Below are 17,286 nucleotides of genomic sequence, written 5' to 3'. Positions count from 1 at the left end.
ACGTCACTTTCAGAGGGGAGATTTAGCAGGGCACACTTTTATAAGACCTTGTCAAGTCTTTAAAACTCTTGCAAATGAAAGTGTTGAAAAAGTAAGTCGCTGAGAGTTGATTTGAAGGTCTGACCCGTTATACCTTCCCTCAGTAAGTATGTGGATAAACCTATAGTCAGGCATAACTCACCATTATCAATCAGCTTTAGCAGACTTTACTGTTGGTTCGAATAATTATAGTGCGTATTATGATAGTTGAGTGAAATATTCAATAGGATAGTAGCGAGTGGGTTATCCATGTATGTGACATTGAGTTGAACGTCTCAGAGCTGATAGTACCCAAAAACTGCTCCCCGGCTGAAAATTAGGCTTTTAAAAGAAAACTAGGTTAGGTGCAAGTAGATCTATGCTTAGTTTATTTAATATCTCAGGTGTCCATGTTGGTCATACAAGGTACAAATCAAGTGGGGTTAGTTTTGACACATCCGTAACATTGAGGTAGATGAGCTGGAGCTTATGGTGCCCAAAAACTTCTCCTCGATTGAAAATTAGGTGCTTAGAAGCAAACTTAGCAAACTTAGTTAATTAAGCACTCAAGTGTCAAAGTCGGTCATATAAGTTCCAAACTAAGTAGAATCAGCTCCGACACGTCCGTGACAATGAGCTAGACATGCCAGAGCTAAAGATGCCCAAACACTTCTCCCTGGCTGAAAATTAGGTGCTTAGAAGCAAACTTAGTTGATTTAAGCACTCAGGTGTCCCAGTCAAGCAAATGAGGTCCAAACTAAGTGGGCTTAGTTTCAAAACATCCGTGACATTAAGCTGGATGTTCTGAAGTTGACGGTGCCCAAAAACTCACCCTTGGCAGAAAATTAGGTTCTTAGAAGCAGACTCAAAATACAAGCAAACTTAGTTGATTTAAGTACTATGGCATCCAAGTCAGGCATACGTGGTCCAAACCGAGTGGGATCAATTTTGACACATCTATGATATTGAGCTCGACTTGTTAGAGCCGACGATACCTAAAAAGTCCTCCCCGACTGAAAATTTGGTGCTCATAAACAAACTTAGAATACAAGCAAACTTAACAAACTTAGTTGATTTAAGCACTCAGGTTTCCAAGTCGAGCATACCATGTCCAAACTGAGTGGGTTCAATTTCAACACATCTGTGACATTGAGTTGGACGTGTTGGAGTTAACGGTGCCAAAAAACTCTTCTCTGATTGAAAATTAGGTGCTTAGAAGCAAACTTAGTAAACTTAATTAATTTAAGCACTTAGGTGTCCAAGTCGAGCATATGAGGTCCAAACCAAGTGGGATTAGTTCCAAAACATCTGTGACATTGAGTTGGACGTGCTGGAGTTGATGGTGCCAAAAAACACCTCCCCGGTTGAAAATTATGCGCTTAGAAGTAAACTTAGAATACAATTTATACTTAGTTGCTTTAAACACTGAAGTGTCCAAGTCAGGCATACGAGGTCCAAACTAAGTGGAGTCAGTTTTGATACGTCCATGACATTGATCTGGACGTGCTGGAGCTGATGGTATCCAAAAACTCCTCCCTGGATGATCAAAGGTAGATATTTAAAATTGTATCATTTGTTGTTTAACTATGTATAATCATTCTTGCTATCAAATCATTTGTACTTATAGTACGTACGTATTCAAAACTTTTATACTAATTTTTTGTATAATTATTAATTTGTAGGGTTTGCTATCTGTTGAATGATGATGAGGATGACAACAAGAACAATGATAATGATACATACTAGTTTTTTGCATTTTTTGTTATGAAAATAGAACATGTATATATATAAATGATGTATACACATTGTAATAGTTTTTATGCATATATATTTTCTTTTTCTCAACAATTTTAGGATTTGATCCTCAATTATGGTTCAAATTTTTTGTGAGAAAAAGTAATTACATGGTTCTCACAGGAATTAATGCGTGATTTTTTGGGAAAAAATTTAAATTATTAGAAACTTTTATTGATGATTCTATAACCGTCACTAAAAGTTGGGCAGTAGTGACTGCCCAGAATCGCCACTAAAAGTGTTCAATAGTGATGGTTGCTAGTGGTCACTAAAAGTAGGGAAATAGGGACGGTTTCAAATCGTCGCTTAAAGAAGGACAATAGTGATGGTTTGGAACCGTCGCTATTACTTGACTATTAGTGACGATTTCAAAACCGTCAATAATTTGTATGTATTTAGTAACGATGTTCAGCACAAAATTTGTGTCAGTTATAATGACGGTATTACACTTTTAGCGACGGCCCCACTCCGTCACTAATACTCCATTATTAGTGACAGTTTTGAAAAGCGTCACTAATCGTTAGTTGACACAGCCGTTATAGTCACCACTGAGTAAGTGTCACTAATAATTAATAGTGACGATTTTCTATTATTAGAAACAGTTTAAAACCGTCACTAAAAATCTTTTTTTTTTTTTGCAGTGAAATACATATTTTTTGAGTTTTTAGATTTTTCTTTCAAAAGATAAGTATTTTTTTTATCTACAAAATGATATGCACTATTTGTACTTTTGTACATACTTAGATATATATATGTTTTTAGAAAGGGAGCTAAGGTGTAAAGGTAGAGTTGTCGCCATGTAATGGGTTCGTGGTGTGGAAACAACCTCATACGAAAAAAGTAAGTTAAGGCTACATAAAATAGAACCATTGTGGTTTTAGGGAATATATATATATATATATATATATATATATATATATTCCTAGAATAAATACGAAAATTAAAAAACCCTTTAATTCAATTAATTCTCTTGAAAATGAATTTGTTGATCCCAAGGTTCAATAAGCGTGTTTGCAAACTAAGCAGCGGTTGATCTTCTAGGCGAAGGAAATTGATGATCTATTGGAAGATGGATTTGTATCCAATTTTTATGGGCATCACAAAAGACAGATTTTTGACCGAAGAATAAATAGCATAAATGAAATTGAAGATTTGATTTGACCCTCTATCACCACTTAATCTATGTTGTGTGTAGGCACCCTAATTTTGTGAGAGTTACCAAAGAGTGAGATATTCTCTGCAACGTGAATGTATGTCTCTTCTCTTGCTTCATTTGTTATTCCAGAAGCCCTTTTGAGAATAAAAATAGATAATTTTATAGGTATTAACTTTGGATAGATGAAATGTGAAATAGCCTGTATTTAAGAACCCACCTTTCAGAACAAATCCCAGTATACATTTTGTTTGGGCTTATTAAAATAAATAATTTAATAATTTTATGTTATTTGAACTAATTAAATTAATTTCAAGTATCAAATTTTCTATGCCTGTAAATGACCCCGCTTCAAGAGTTGTTTGTGTGCAAGCCCATTATGCAATAACAAACCAAGCTTGAAGTACTCTCTCACCTTTAGAATTGTAGTCCCTATTTGTAAAATCCCTTGTTTGCTTTTGATGTGGCTCTTGGAATAACAACTGAACCGAGAAAATCATCCACTCTTCATTAAGAAAATCAAATCAATGGATTAACTTTATTATATAGAAAAATATACTCCATTTTATCGCATACTTTATAATTAGTATGTTTTTTTATTATGTATTTAATGATATTAATGTGCGTCCAGTCCCACATCATCTTTGTAAACAGTTCCAAAGTCAGTATAAGATCCTCTTAACCCTCTCTCTCCTTAATACCTAGATTTTAAGGATGAGCAACAAATGATGTTCACATCGTAACAATATATATATATATATATATATATATATATATATATATATATATTTCAATCAATTGGAAGCCCACTCTAGGCTTGGACTACATAAAGGGAGGTAACACATCTTCCATTCCATGTCCCTTTCCATCCTCCCAATATTTGAATTCAAGACCTCCTTAAAGGTGTCTCAAGTTTTGCCCACTAGGATGTCTCCTAAGATACACAAGCTGATACGAAACCCCAAGAATGAACGTCCGGAGACCCCAAATCAAATTTATCAAAACCCCAAACCCAAAATAAGATTCAACATGGTAGTGGATCCTTGACCTATTGCTTGACGTGAAGCACAAACCAAGAATATCAAATTAATGGATGAACGGCACAAAGGTAGCACCTTTGATAAGTTCGATGAAAGTTCAATGAAGAACTTGAAGAGAAATAAACCTCACTTGTAATTGTATTTAGCAAAAATAATCATCATCTAATACAATAGAGAGTTGAGTACTTATAGAAAATAAAAGAAACCCATGACATCAGTTCGGCCAATAAAAATAAGCTATGACATCAATCTGGCCAATAAAATAATCCCACATAACCTTAAGCATGCCATGTCATTTAATGAAACATATGCAAGTCACATGTCATGTGTCATTTAATGACACATGTGCAAGTCACATGCCATGTGTCATGTCATTTAATGAAACATGTGCGAGTCACATGTCATGCTTAATCCATAAAAATTCCCCAAATAGCCCTTATTGACTTAAGGTTCCAGCTTCACACGCCTTTAGACAACTTAGCATCTTAGGCTCTTCAAGAAAGTCTTTTTCTTTAGTGTCCATGGCCCTCATTGACTCTTGCTTAAACAACTTCTCGATTAGTCCTTGCATAGCCTCCTTGACCTTCTTGACTCTAACTCTTGTGATGGGTCCGCTTGGCACGTGCAGATCATCGTGTGCAATCGGAGCTTGTGGGTTCATATCATTCCCCCTCTCTTCAAAAAAATTCGTCCTCAAATCATCACCTACATCAAAAAAGGATAAATCAGAAACATTGAAAGTTGCATTGACCTTATACTCACCTGGTAGATCCAATTTGTATGCATTATTGTTGATCTTTTCTACCACTTGAAAAGGTCCATCACCCCTCAGTTGTAGCTTTGTTTTCCTTTTAGTTGGAAACCTCTCTTTTCTCATATGCACCCATACCCAATCTCCCGGTTCAAAAGTAACAAACTTGCGCCCCTTATTAGCTTGAGATGAATATTGTCGGTTCTTCTTTTCAATGTGCTGCCGTGCTTGTTCATGGATCCTCTTCACCAAGTCAGCCTTGTGTCGTCCGTCTAAGCTAGCTATTTCATTCACAGGTAACGGCATCAAATCCAATGGAGTCAAAGGATTAAAACCATAAACAATTTCAAATGGAGAAAAATTAGTAGAAGCATGCATAGTTCTATTATAAGCAAACTCAACAAGTGGTATGCATTCTTCCCATGATTTTAAATTCCCTTGAATGACAGCACGCAATAAGGTTGCTAAAGTCTGATTAACTACTTCGGTTTGACCGTCGGTTTGAGGATGACAAGTAGTAGAAAACAATAGCTTAGTTCCTAAATTTCCCCATAAAACCTTCCAAAAGTAGCTAAGGAATTTAACATCCCTGTCACTCACAATTGTCCTAGGAATGCCATGCAATCGCACAATGTCCCTAGAAAATAAATTGGCTATATTTGTGGCATCATCAGTTTTATGGTAAGGAATAAAATGTGCCATTTTAGAAAATCTATCAACCACCACAAATATGGAGTCCCTACCCCCTTTGGACCTAGGCAAACCTAATATGAAATCCATTGAAATTTCTACCTAAGGTTCACTAGGTACAGGAAAAGGAGTATAAAGGCCATGAGATAAGACCTTAGACTTAGCTTGTTTACATGAAATGCATCTAGAACACACTCTCTCTACATCTCTACGCATATGTGGCCAAAAGAAGTGTTCATGTAGAATATCTAAAGTCTTTTGTACCCCAAAATGTCCCATCAAACCCCCACTATGTGACTCTCGCACAAGCAATTCTCTTAAGGAGCAATTAGGCACACAAAGTCTATTCTCCCTAAACAAATATCCATCATTCCTATAGAATTTATGAAACGCAACTTTATCACATGCCTCATACACATTAGAAAAATCAGAATCTTTAGCATATAAATCCTTTATATACTCAAAACCCAATAGCTTAGTGCTAAGTGTAGTAATTAAGGCATACCTACAAGAAAGTGCATTAGCCACGACATTTTCTTTCCCCTGCTTGTACTGAATGACATATGGGAAGGTTTCGATGAACTCTACCCATTTGGCATGGCGACGATTTAGCTTACCTTGCCCCTTCAAATGCTTTAATGATTCATGATCAGAGTGGATCACGAATTCTTTAGGCCACAAGTAGTGTTGCCACGTCTCCAATGCCCGCACCAAGGCATACAGTTCTTTATCATACGTGGAGTAGTTCAATGCTGCCCCATTGATCTTTTCACTAAAATATGCAATGGGACTCTTATCCTGCATCAAAACAGCTCTAATACCAATCTCGGAGGCATCACATTCAATCTCAAAAGTTTTAGTGAAATCGGGTAAAAGCAACAATGGAGCAAAACACAACCTATCGTTAAGCATTTTAAAGGAATGTTCTTGTGCAGTACCCCATTTAAACCCCACGTTCTTTTTTATTACTTCAGTTAAAGGTGCAGCAATGGTGCTAAAATCTCTCACAAACCGCCTATAAAAACTAGCCAACCCATGAAAACTACATACATCAGTCACAGATTTAGGTGTTGGCCAATCTTTTATTGCTTTCACTTTTTCCTCATCCACTTCTACGCCTTTAGCACTCACCATATAACCCAAGAAAATAACCTTTTCCATGCAGAAATCACATTTCTTTAGGTTAACAAACAAATTTTCTTTTTTGAAGAACATCTAGTACACCTTTCAAATGATCCAAGTGATCATCAAGATTCTTGCTATACACTAGGATGTCGTCAAAGTAGACAACAACAAATCTGCCTATAAATGCACGCAACACATGATTCATCAAGCGCATGAAAGTACTAGGTGCATTGGTTAGACCAAAGGGCATAACCATCCATTCATATAAACCGTACTTTGTCTTAAATGCAGTTTTCCATTCATCATCCGATTTCATTCTTATTTGATGGTAGCCACTTTTTAAATCAATTTTAGAAAAGATGCAAGAGCCATGTGTTCATCTAACATGTCATCTAGTCTAGGGAAAGGATGGCGATACTTTACAGTGATTTTATTGATGGCTCTACAGTCGACGCACATCCTCCATGATCCTTTTTTCTTTAGTACCAGTAGCACGGGTACCGCACACGGACTCACGCTCTCCCTCACATGCCCCTTGGCAAGCAGCTCCTCAACTTGTCTTTGAAGTTCCTTAGTCTCCTTGGGGCTGCTCCTATAGGCTGGATGATTAGGAATCGTAGCCCCAAGGATGAAGTCAATCTGATGCTCAATTCCTCTAATTAGTGGCAAACCATTGGGCATGTCCACAGGAAAGACATCCTTGTATTCCTGCAGTAAAGAAACAACAGCACTAGGCAAGGAAGAGGTGAGTTCGTTAGTGCTCAAATATGCCTCCTTGTACATGAGTACAACTAGAGGTCTTTGTGCATAAAAAGCTTTCATACACTCTTTTTCTTTTGCATACAAACTCACTTTTTCCTCTCTCGTTGTTTTTCTCTCATTTTTACCACTTTTTTTTTCCCCCTAATTTCAATGCTCTCTGCCTCTCCTTTTGTTTTATTCTTAGCCTCTTTTTTGTTTTTCTCATCATTTGCTCTTTTCAATCTCACTTGATCTTCATACACTTGCTTAGGAGTTAATGGTACAAGGGTTACACTCCTCCCATCTTTTAGAAAAGAATACCTATTCTTGAACCCATCATGAGTGACACGTTGATAATATTGCCATGACCTGCCCAATAAGATGTGACTAGCATGCATAAGGATCACATCATATAAAATCTCGTCAGAATATTTTCCAATTGAAAATACAATCAGCACTTGCTTATGCACCCTAACCTCCCCACACTCTTTCAACCATTGAAGTTTGTAAGGCCTAGGATGTTTTATGCATTGCAACCCCAACTTCTCTACTAATGTGGTACTAGCTACGTTAGTGCAACTCCCTCCATCGATGATCATGCTACACACCTTATCATGGATGTAACATCGAGTATGAAATATATTCTCACGCTGCTCCTCATTTTCATCTTTCACAACATGTATGTTTAAAGCTCTCCTAGTTACTAATGCCTCGCCATGGACAGCATACTTAACATCACTAGAATCTTCTAGTGAAGGCATGGACTCATGATCACTCTCTTCATCATTAGTCTCAATAGTACCATCATCTCTCATAATCATTGCTCTTTTGTTGGGCATTGTGATGCAATATGGCCAGTCCCCGAACACTTAAAACACTTGGTATTTCTGTACCTACTAGATTGAGAAGAAGTTATACCTTTTTCATGGCTGCCTACTTTGTCTTTGCCTTTCTCCTTCTCTTCCTTGGATTTGGAAACAACCAATTCTTCTTTTGATTTCCCCCAATTCGGTTTCCATGTGGAATGGGAAGCCGAAGTTGTTGTAGCATGCTTGTTTCCACCCTTGTGTTTGAGTTGCCTCTTTACTTTCATTGCCATATGCACTATGTCCTCTAACTCCACATAGTGCTGCAGCTCCACTATGTTAGCAATTTCCCGGTTCAACCCACATATGAATCATGCCATTGTAGCTTCTCTATCTTCCTCAATATTTGCCCGAATCATAGCTATCTCCATCTCCTTGTGGTAGTCCTCCACACATTTGGTACCTTGGGTAAGGCTTTGAAGACGTTGGTGTAAGTCTCGGTAGTAGTGGTTTGGTACAAATAGCTTCCTTATCACCGCCTTCATTTCAGCCCACGTCTGGATAGGTCTTTCCATGTTTCTACGCCTACTAAGAAGAATTTGATCCCACCATACCAGTGCGTAGTCAGTGAACTCCATAGCTGCCAATTTCACCTTCTTTTCTTCAAAGTAGTTATGACACTAAAAAATGAGCTCAACCTTCCTCTCCCATTCAAGGTATACATCCGGGTTATTTTCCCTTGAAAAGAAGGAATCTTCATTTTGATGCTTCCGATGTTTCTATCGATGTTATCTCGACCCCTTGGCTACCATCGAGGTTGTCGCTCTTGCCTAGCACCTTGATAAGCAAATCTGCCCATACCATCATTTTCATCATCACTTGCTTCATTGCTACCTATATCATGTTCAAATTCAGCAATCGGAGGACTATGAGGCCTTCGCCGCCTTTCATTGGATTGCCCTTTTCTCATGTCCATCAATTGTAGCGTCTTGTCTATCCAATCTATCTCTGAACTCCCCAAAAACCGTATTGAGTCTTTCAAACTGCTGTTGAATGGCTTGCAAGGTGAAGAATGAGTCTTGTGGAAGGTTCTCATTCTCACTACCTTTGCTGGAAGTTTCAGCGCCAACCATCTTTCTACTCATAATTTCAAACCTGCAAAAAGGATATTAGAGAGAAAAAAAAAAAAATTTCCTCACTCACTCCCTTACGTGTTTACCCTCCAAACAATGACACTCAACGCTCGTGTTTTTGACACAATTTTTTTTTTTTTGGCTTTTTCCCTCTGATATATTCACACACTCGTGCCTCTTACCACTTAGGATTTCTCTTTTAGTTCTTTAATGAACTAATCCCAAACAAATCAAATACAACTAAATCAATGAAAAAAACTAAATCAAGACACAAAACAACGAAGGAAAGACAAAAAGAAGTCAAGAGAAACAATAATGACGCGAACGAAATAAAAAGAAATTCAATGGAACAAAATAACCAACTCGACCAAGGATATATATTCAAACACAAATCAGAATAATAAGTTGCTGCCTCCTTTTTTATTTTTATTTTTTATGAATGCAAAATACTGCCTTTTCTCTTTTTCTTCTTCTTTTTTGAATGCACAAAATGGTTTATTTTTTTTTTTTTAATGTGCTCTAATCGACCTTACTATATTTCTTGCAATTTCCAGCCACAAAAGATTCAATCTTGATGATGGACGATATTAAAGAAGAGATGGAAATTTTTGAAAACAAGAAACAAGATAGGTAGATCGGATGATAGAAAAATATGAAATAAGGATAAATGATTATAAGATAAAAGAATTTTCGAAAGCAATCAAGAAAACTAAGATAGATAGAACCTGATTTGAACCAAAGATCTGATACCAAATGATACGGAACCCCAATAATGAACGTCCGGAGACCCCAAATCAGATTTACCAAAACCCCAAACCCAAAATAAGATTCAACATGACAGTGGATCCTTGACCTATTACTTGACGTGAAGTACAAACCAAGAATATCAAATTAATGGATGAACGCCACAAAGGTAGCACCTTTGATAAGTTCGGTGAAAGTTCAATGAAGAACTTGAAAAGAAATAAAACTCACTTGTAATTGTATTCATAAAAAATAATCATCATCTAATACAATAGAAAGTTGACTACTTATAGAAAATAAAAGAAACCCATGACATCTATTCGGCTAATAAAAATAAGCTATGACATCAATTTGGCCAATAAAATAATCTCACATAACCTTAAGCATGCCATGTCATTTAATGAAACATGTGCAAGTCACATGTCATGTGTCATGTCATTTAATGAAACATGTGCGAGTCACATGTCATGCTTAATCCATAAAAATTCCCCAAATAGCCCTTATTGACTTAAGGTTCCAGTTTCCCACGCCTTTAGACAACTTAGCATTTTAGGCTCTTCAAGAAAGTCTTTTTCTTTAGTGTCCATGGCCCTCATTGACTCTTGCTCAAATAACTTCTCGATTAGTCCTTGCGTAGCCTCCTTGACCTTCTTGGCTCTAACTCTTGTGATGGGTCCGCTTGGCACGTGCAAATCATCGTGTGCAATCGGAGCTTGTAGGCTCATATCACAAGCTAACAATAGTAATATTTATATAGTACAAAGCATTACTATGCATTTTAATAAAATGCATAGTTATTATTTCATATGAAAATTAATAATTTAATAAATAATGGTTGCAGGGTCTTGGGAAAGGACCGACCTAGTTGGGTATATAGTACAAAGCATTACTATGCATTTTTTGTAAGAAAACATTTTCATTTCTCAAATTCGTGACCTCCAAGGTCACATGACTATAACTCTACAGCATCCCAAGGTTCCTTTTTTTATTTTTTATAACACAATAACAACATTATGTTTTGTTATGTATTAGCATTCAATTATATTTTTATTCACTAAAAAATTACAATGCTATTGTTATAGTATCATTAAATACACTAATAATTATTCTTAACATATTATTTGTATGGTTAATATTATGATAGTGGTATTTTATGTTTAATGAAATCATAAAACAAATAATTTTTAATGGGTCGTAAAACTTTATAATTTGGTGAAATTTGATTAAAAAATTTTAGTGTATAATGAAAGATTAAAATGAAAAGCAACTGAAAATTCACCAAACACATAAAAAAAATTAGAGTTTATTGACAAATGTTATGTCAAATAAGTAATAAACATCCTTCCAAAAATATAAGAAAATATTTTATTAGGCCATCATCATAAGAATCCATTTATTTATTTCTTTTTAATAAATCACACCGCCTCGTTATTACCAAATTGTTTGTACTGTTGTGAAGGTGATTAAATGTCTTTGTTAACTAGCAACCCTTCCCTTCTCTTGACCAATGTCATTAGATGGTGTGGGATTCCACAAAAAGAAAAGACCAAAACAAAATAAAATTCATTTTGCGTTGAATGAAGAGATAGAATAAGCTAGTTCTTTTAGCGACATATATAACTCCAAAAATGGAATAGAATTTTATATTCAAGGTAGCGTGTAGGATAAAATGTCGTACAGAATAAACCGTAACAACTGAATTTCAAAATTAACTGAATTTCAAAAAGTTTTCTAACAATCAAAAATAAAAAGCGAACTGAATATTTAAACCGATATTATCTTGTATGTTTGCACCTTAATAGGAGTAACTTATTTGAATGGGACAAATACTTTTGGCGGCTAGCCACTCGACAAAATTAGGCAATATTTGTTTAAATGCAATTTGAACATTAAGTAAAATTGCGACATGCAATTAGACAATGTTATTTTGAATTTAAAATATCATAAGAATTTCTCAATTAATAATTATAATATGTTCAAAAAAAATTATAACTATTCTTCTTGAGGAAGTGCCCTATAACATTGCTCTAATATCATCATAAAATTGTTTCATAAGAAAACCACAATTAGAGTAGGTCCTAAGATTTGGAAAATAGATTCATCGCAATGAATGTTCATGTAATTAGCCTATGATTTTAACTTGCTAAGTGGAAGAAACTTTTTTCCCTCAACCTTTTAGAAATAACTCTTCCTAGTAATTTAAAACTTTTTTAGCTCCAAGCTATTTTTCTATAATTAATTATATGTTCTGACGTTTCTATTTATAGAAGCAAAACGAGGTAAATTTTAGAAGGTGTTTGGTCATGTATAGCTGTAATTGGTAGCATGGATTTTGAATCATGAATTTGAATTTGGGAGAATTTTGACAAATTTCATTATAATTTTATATTACATTTTATCTAAATCCAATATAAATTCAAATTCAAGACCTCTCTAAACATGGAAAAAGAAAATAGATTTAGATTTTTCTTCTGTAAAAGAATCATATTGGGTCAAATGTGTCAAGGCACAATTTACTTTAGCCATATGTAAGTACAATATTTCTTATTTGTTAATGTCTAGTTTGGATTAAGTCATCACCATTTTTTTGTTTTATGGGATAAATTTAAATTTTTGTTTTTTAGGCAATTCATTTCTTATCAGTATTTAGTCAAAACTTTAACGAAAAGTCTTAGTTAAGGCTATAATTTTTCTTTAATTACTCATTTTCATTTGTTCCAATGCACAATTTTTTTTTTTGGTTCTGTAGAAAAAGGAAAAATGTTTATAAGAAATGTTTCATTCATTTAAAATTTAGAAACCCCAATTCACATAACTTTATATTAATATCTTAACATATTAAAGTGGCCTTACTTGTATGGTTCAAGTGCTTGCTTGGCATAATATAATTGATGGGTTCAAAATTCTATGTGCAAGAACTAGACCTTTTAAGTCATTGGCAAGCACAAATAAATATGTGATGGTCTTCGTAATTTTAGCAAGCTTTAATGGATCAAAAGTATTAATTATACTTAGAACTACATAAAAAACCATGCTTAATAAAGTGGCCTAACTGCGTCATATCTTAGATTACCATTCAAATCCTTTGATTTTGTGGCTTTGAAAAAATTTGAAATCCAAAGATTTTTATTTAAATTAAGATGTGGATAGGCAGCTAACCCAATAATTTCTACACAAAAAGACATAAAATTGAAGATAAGAAGTTCTATGTGGCTTATAAAGAATGTGAAATTATAAATTTAATAATCAATCAAGATTACTGTTACAGCCAAAAATTGAACGACCTTCATGATCCCTGATCACGACCACCTGAAAAGAGATAAATAAGCAAGGCTTGGAGGACTTGGGGTGTAGTCCGGGGGATCTCTCTGATGCCTAAGTTAGGGATGGGCTTGAGAGGTTTTTTATGCAACAATAAAGTAGAGTTTACAATGAAATACCTTAGCCTCTTCTCGGAATCCCCATATATAGCGATGGAGTTTGACACAAGGGTGATATGACATTTATTGGCGAATTATGGTGCAAGCGTGAATCGCTCTGGTTATTACAGCGTTGGTGTAGATTACTCTGGTCATCATGGCGCTGGAGTCAATTTCTCTGGCCAAGCAGTTGACCTGGGTGGTAACTGCTCTCATCAATGTTGGGCTCTAGTCTCCTTTGAACTTATGGTAGGTGATATATTTGGGGTATATCAGTTGCCTCCCCTTCAATTTCGAATTTTTGAAGCTTATTTGCAAAGTTCGAAAGTAGTTGTTGTTGTTGTTGTTTTTTTTTTTTTTTGTCAAGAACCTCTTCTTGAGGCATTTTGGGCTGCTTGTGGCTTAATGAGTTGTGCTCTTCTTTTTTGCTGTTTCTGACCTAATGAGTTGTGCTCATATTTTGGGCCGTTTCTGGGCCTCACGAGCGTTGCTCGTTAGTTGGGCCCATTTTTCTTTTCTTAATGAGTTGTGCTCATTTTTTGGGGAGTTTTCTGGCCTCACGAGTATTGCTTGTCAGTTGAGCCGATTCTTCCTTGCCTAATGAGTTGTGCTCATTTTTTGGGCACTTTTCTAGCCTCGTGAGCATTGCTCATTAGTTGGGTTGATTCTTTTTTGCTTAATGAGTTGTACTCATTTTTTGGGTAGTCTTCTAGCCTCACGAGTGTTGCTCGTCAGTTGAGCCGATTCTTCCTTGCCTAATGAGTCGTGCTCATTTTTTGGGTAGTCTTTTTGCCTCACGAGCGTTGCTCGTCAGTTGGGCCGATTCTTCTTTGCCTAATGAGCTATGCTCATTTTTTGGGCAGTCTTCTGGCCTCACGAGCATTGCTCGTCAGTTGGGCTAATTCTTCCTTGCCTAATGAGCTGTGCTCATTTTTTGGGCTATATTTTCAGTAACATTTTGCTAATTTATGCCAGGATGGTTGTTCAATTTGACAGGTTCTTGCAGTTTTGATTTCATCGGGGTGAAAGATGTGAGTTCTGGTATTTTCAATATTAGTTAGGATTCGAAATCGGTTCGAGATGGATTTGTTTCAAAGGGTTTGGATATGTATGCACCAAGTGTTTGATCATTTGCGACAAAGGGAACTGCAGGTGAGCATGCAGTATTATAGATTTCGTAGACTATTTTCGTGTCGTCTGTGTCATCTGTGGGGTCTATAAACTTAGATTATTCAATTGTATCCCATTTGATGCGTAAGTCCCATGTTGGACTTTTTTGGACATGGGGTTGTGAGTGTAGTGGCAGATTGAAGTTTGAGATTGAGATCTGCAAGATGTCTACCATTGACGATGGTGATTTTGTTACTATTTGTTTTGATTATGATGTGGATTGTTCAGTTGATTGGGCTCAAAGTGCTTGAAAGAATGTCACTAAGGAGCTCAGTTTTGCTATTTGGGGTTTTACCGATTGCAGTTTCTACAATTGTGCAATTTCAATGTGCATTGAAATTTGAACTCAAATTTTCAATCGTAATTTCAAATTCACTGTTCAGAGCATTGTTTAGTGCACATGAATGTGCAAGAGTCATTATTTCCGACCCCATGGTACATTCAACCAACCCATTGGAATTTCAAAGCTTAGCTTTGTTTATTTGACTGGCAGTGCAACTGTCATAACCCCACTATGCATTTAGTACATAGGTCATTGATCAATCAATTAAATAACTTGAACATTCTATTAATTATTATTAGCCATTAAGACGGAGCTCTTCAAGCATTGAAGCTGTGGCATCTATTTGTTTTTTTTTTTTAGAATTATTATTTTTTGATGGAGAAAAAATCATTCATTGAGAATAGGCACGTTGGCTACATAAATCTTGTGCATAGAAACTTCAATTGTAGTCAGATTCGCATTAGATCCATAATTTCCCAATATTGTAAGCTGGGTCCTGGTTATTCATCTATCAATTTTATTACTTGGCTTCTTCAATGCGAGCAAAGCGCCATTGATCTGCTTGAACGTAATAAACTCGTACCCTTTACTTTTCCCAGTGACCTTGCCAAGGATTGCGATGACATCTTCGAGGTCACCGTAGGTGGAGAAGAGATTGTGAAGGTTCTTGATGGTAGCTTCCCATCCAAGGCCGCAAATGAAGAGTTTGCTCTGGGTAGGATCCCGATCGGCGATGGATTGGATGGTGTTGAGTACATTTAGGTGTCAGACGACGACATTTCAGATGATCTCAATCGAGCCAATGCATCGACCTTCAATTATTTGATATAGTAATGATCAAGGATTAAAAGAGAAAACCTTTCAAGAAGTTCCCACAGATGGCGCCAACTGTTGCAGCCAAAAATTGAATGACCTTCACGATCCCTGATCACGACCACCTGAAAAGAGATAAATAAACAAGGCTTGGAGGACCCGGGGTGTACTTTAAGGGATCTTTCTGATGCCTAAGTCAGGGATGGGCTTGAGAGGTTTTTTATGCAACAGTAAAGTAAAGTTTAGAATGAGATACCTTAGCCTCTTCTTTGAATCCCCATTTATAGCGATGGAGTTTGACCCAAGGGTGATATGTCATTTATTGGTGAATTATGGTGTGAGTGTGAATTGCTCCGGTTATTACAGCGTTGGCTTAGATTACTTTGGTCATCATGACACTGGCGTCAATTGCTTTGGCCGAGCAGTTGACTTGGGTGGTAATTGCCCTCATCAATGTTGGGCTCTAGTCTCCTTTGAACTTATGTTAGGTGATATATTTGAGGTATATGAAGTTTCAAATTATTGAAATGTAAATTGAACTTCTAGTATATATGAGTAGGCTATAAGGTATATTATAAAATATAGAACTTGAATATTAAAACATGGACATTCTTGGGAGACATTTCAATGATCAAAACTTGAGACTTTTATGTTGAATATCTTTGATTCTAATGTTGAGATGAGTAGAAGGGGTATGAGTTGGGAGATGGACTAGTTCTTGTCATCTAGTGAAAAAAAGAGTGTTTAAATGTACATAAATAACACATTCTTATATATTGTCATAGCCATGTTAAATTATAATAACCCCCCCCCCCCTTAAAAACCAAATATTTTTGTGAAATAGCTACTAGAATTAATTCTCTCTATCAAATATATATTTTAAATATTTATCCAATTATTGATAAATTTTTTTGAACTTTCAATTGTTATATTACAATAGCAAGTGCAATTTAAATGCCGCTTCAAATCGTGACATGTTACATTCACAATTCTACTATTGTTTATGCCACAAACTATGTTTGCGATACATAAATTCAAAATTTGCACATCCTAATGTTCTCATCATTCAATTTAATAGCACAAGTGTTTGTAGACAAAGTATTGCCAAAATGGGATATAAAACCTCTTTTGCCGTGCTCTAATAAAGGAATAGGTCTTCAAGTAAGAAGAAACTATTTTAATCATTTCTCAAAAAGTAATGCTTCATTCTTAATTCAAAAAACACGCTTTGTGATATAAGCATCAATATAAATGAAATTAAGACTCCTAGAGGACATTCCAGTGATTGTAACTTAGGACTTTCATGTTGGAGGTATCAAAAAAGAATGTTGAAATTTTAAGTATAAGACTATGTGCCCAAATCAACCATCACAGAAAGTGTTCAATATATCATTCAATGTATCCTAGTTAGTAGAGAAAAGTAAATTTGATGGTGGTCCTTCAGTATTAGAAAAAGCATTGGATGCCTTACGAAACATTTCAATGGTTAGAGTAAGGACTTTTATGATAGAAGTTTTAGGTTCAAACTTTGGGAACTAATTTATAATGGGAGATCCCTTGTTGTGTAGGTAAGGAAAAAACATGAAAAATGAAAATGAAATAATTT

The sequence above is a fragment of the Malania oleifera genome, chromosome 4 (genome assembly GCF_029873635.1).
Source record: "Malania oleifera isolate guangnan ecotype guangnan chromosome 4, ASM2987363v1, whole genome shotgun sequence".
Taxonomy (NCBI): domain Eukaryota; kingdom Viridiplantae; phylum Streptophyta; class Magnoliopsida; order Santalales; family Ximeniaceae; genus Malania; species Malania oleifera.
The sequence above is the reverse complement of the archived record's forward strand: the minus strand, read 5'-3'. Positions refer to the sequence as shown.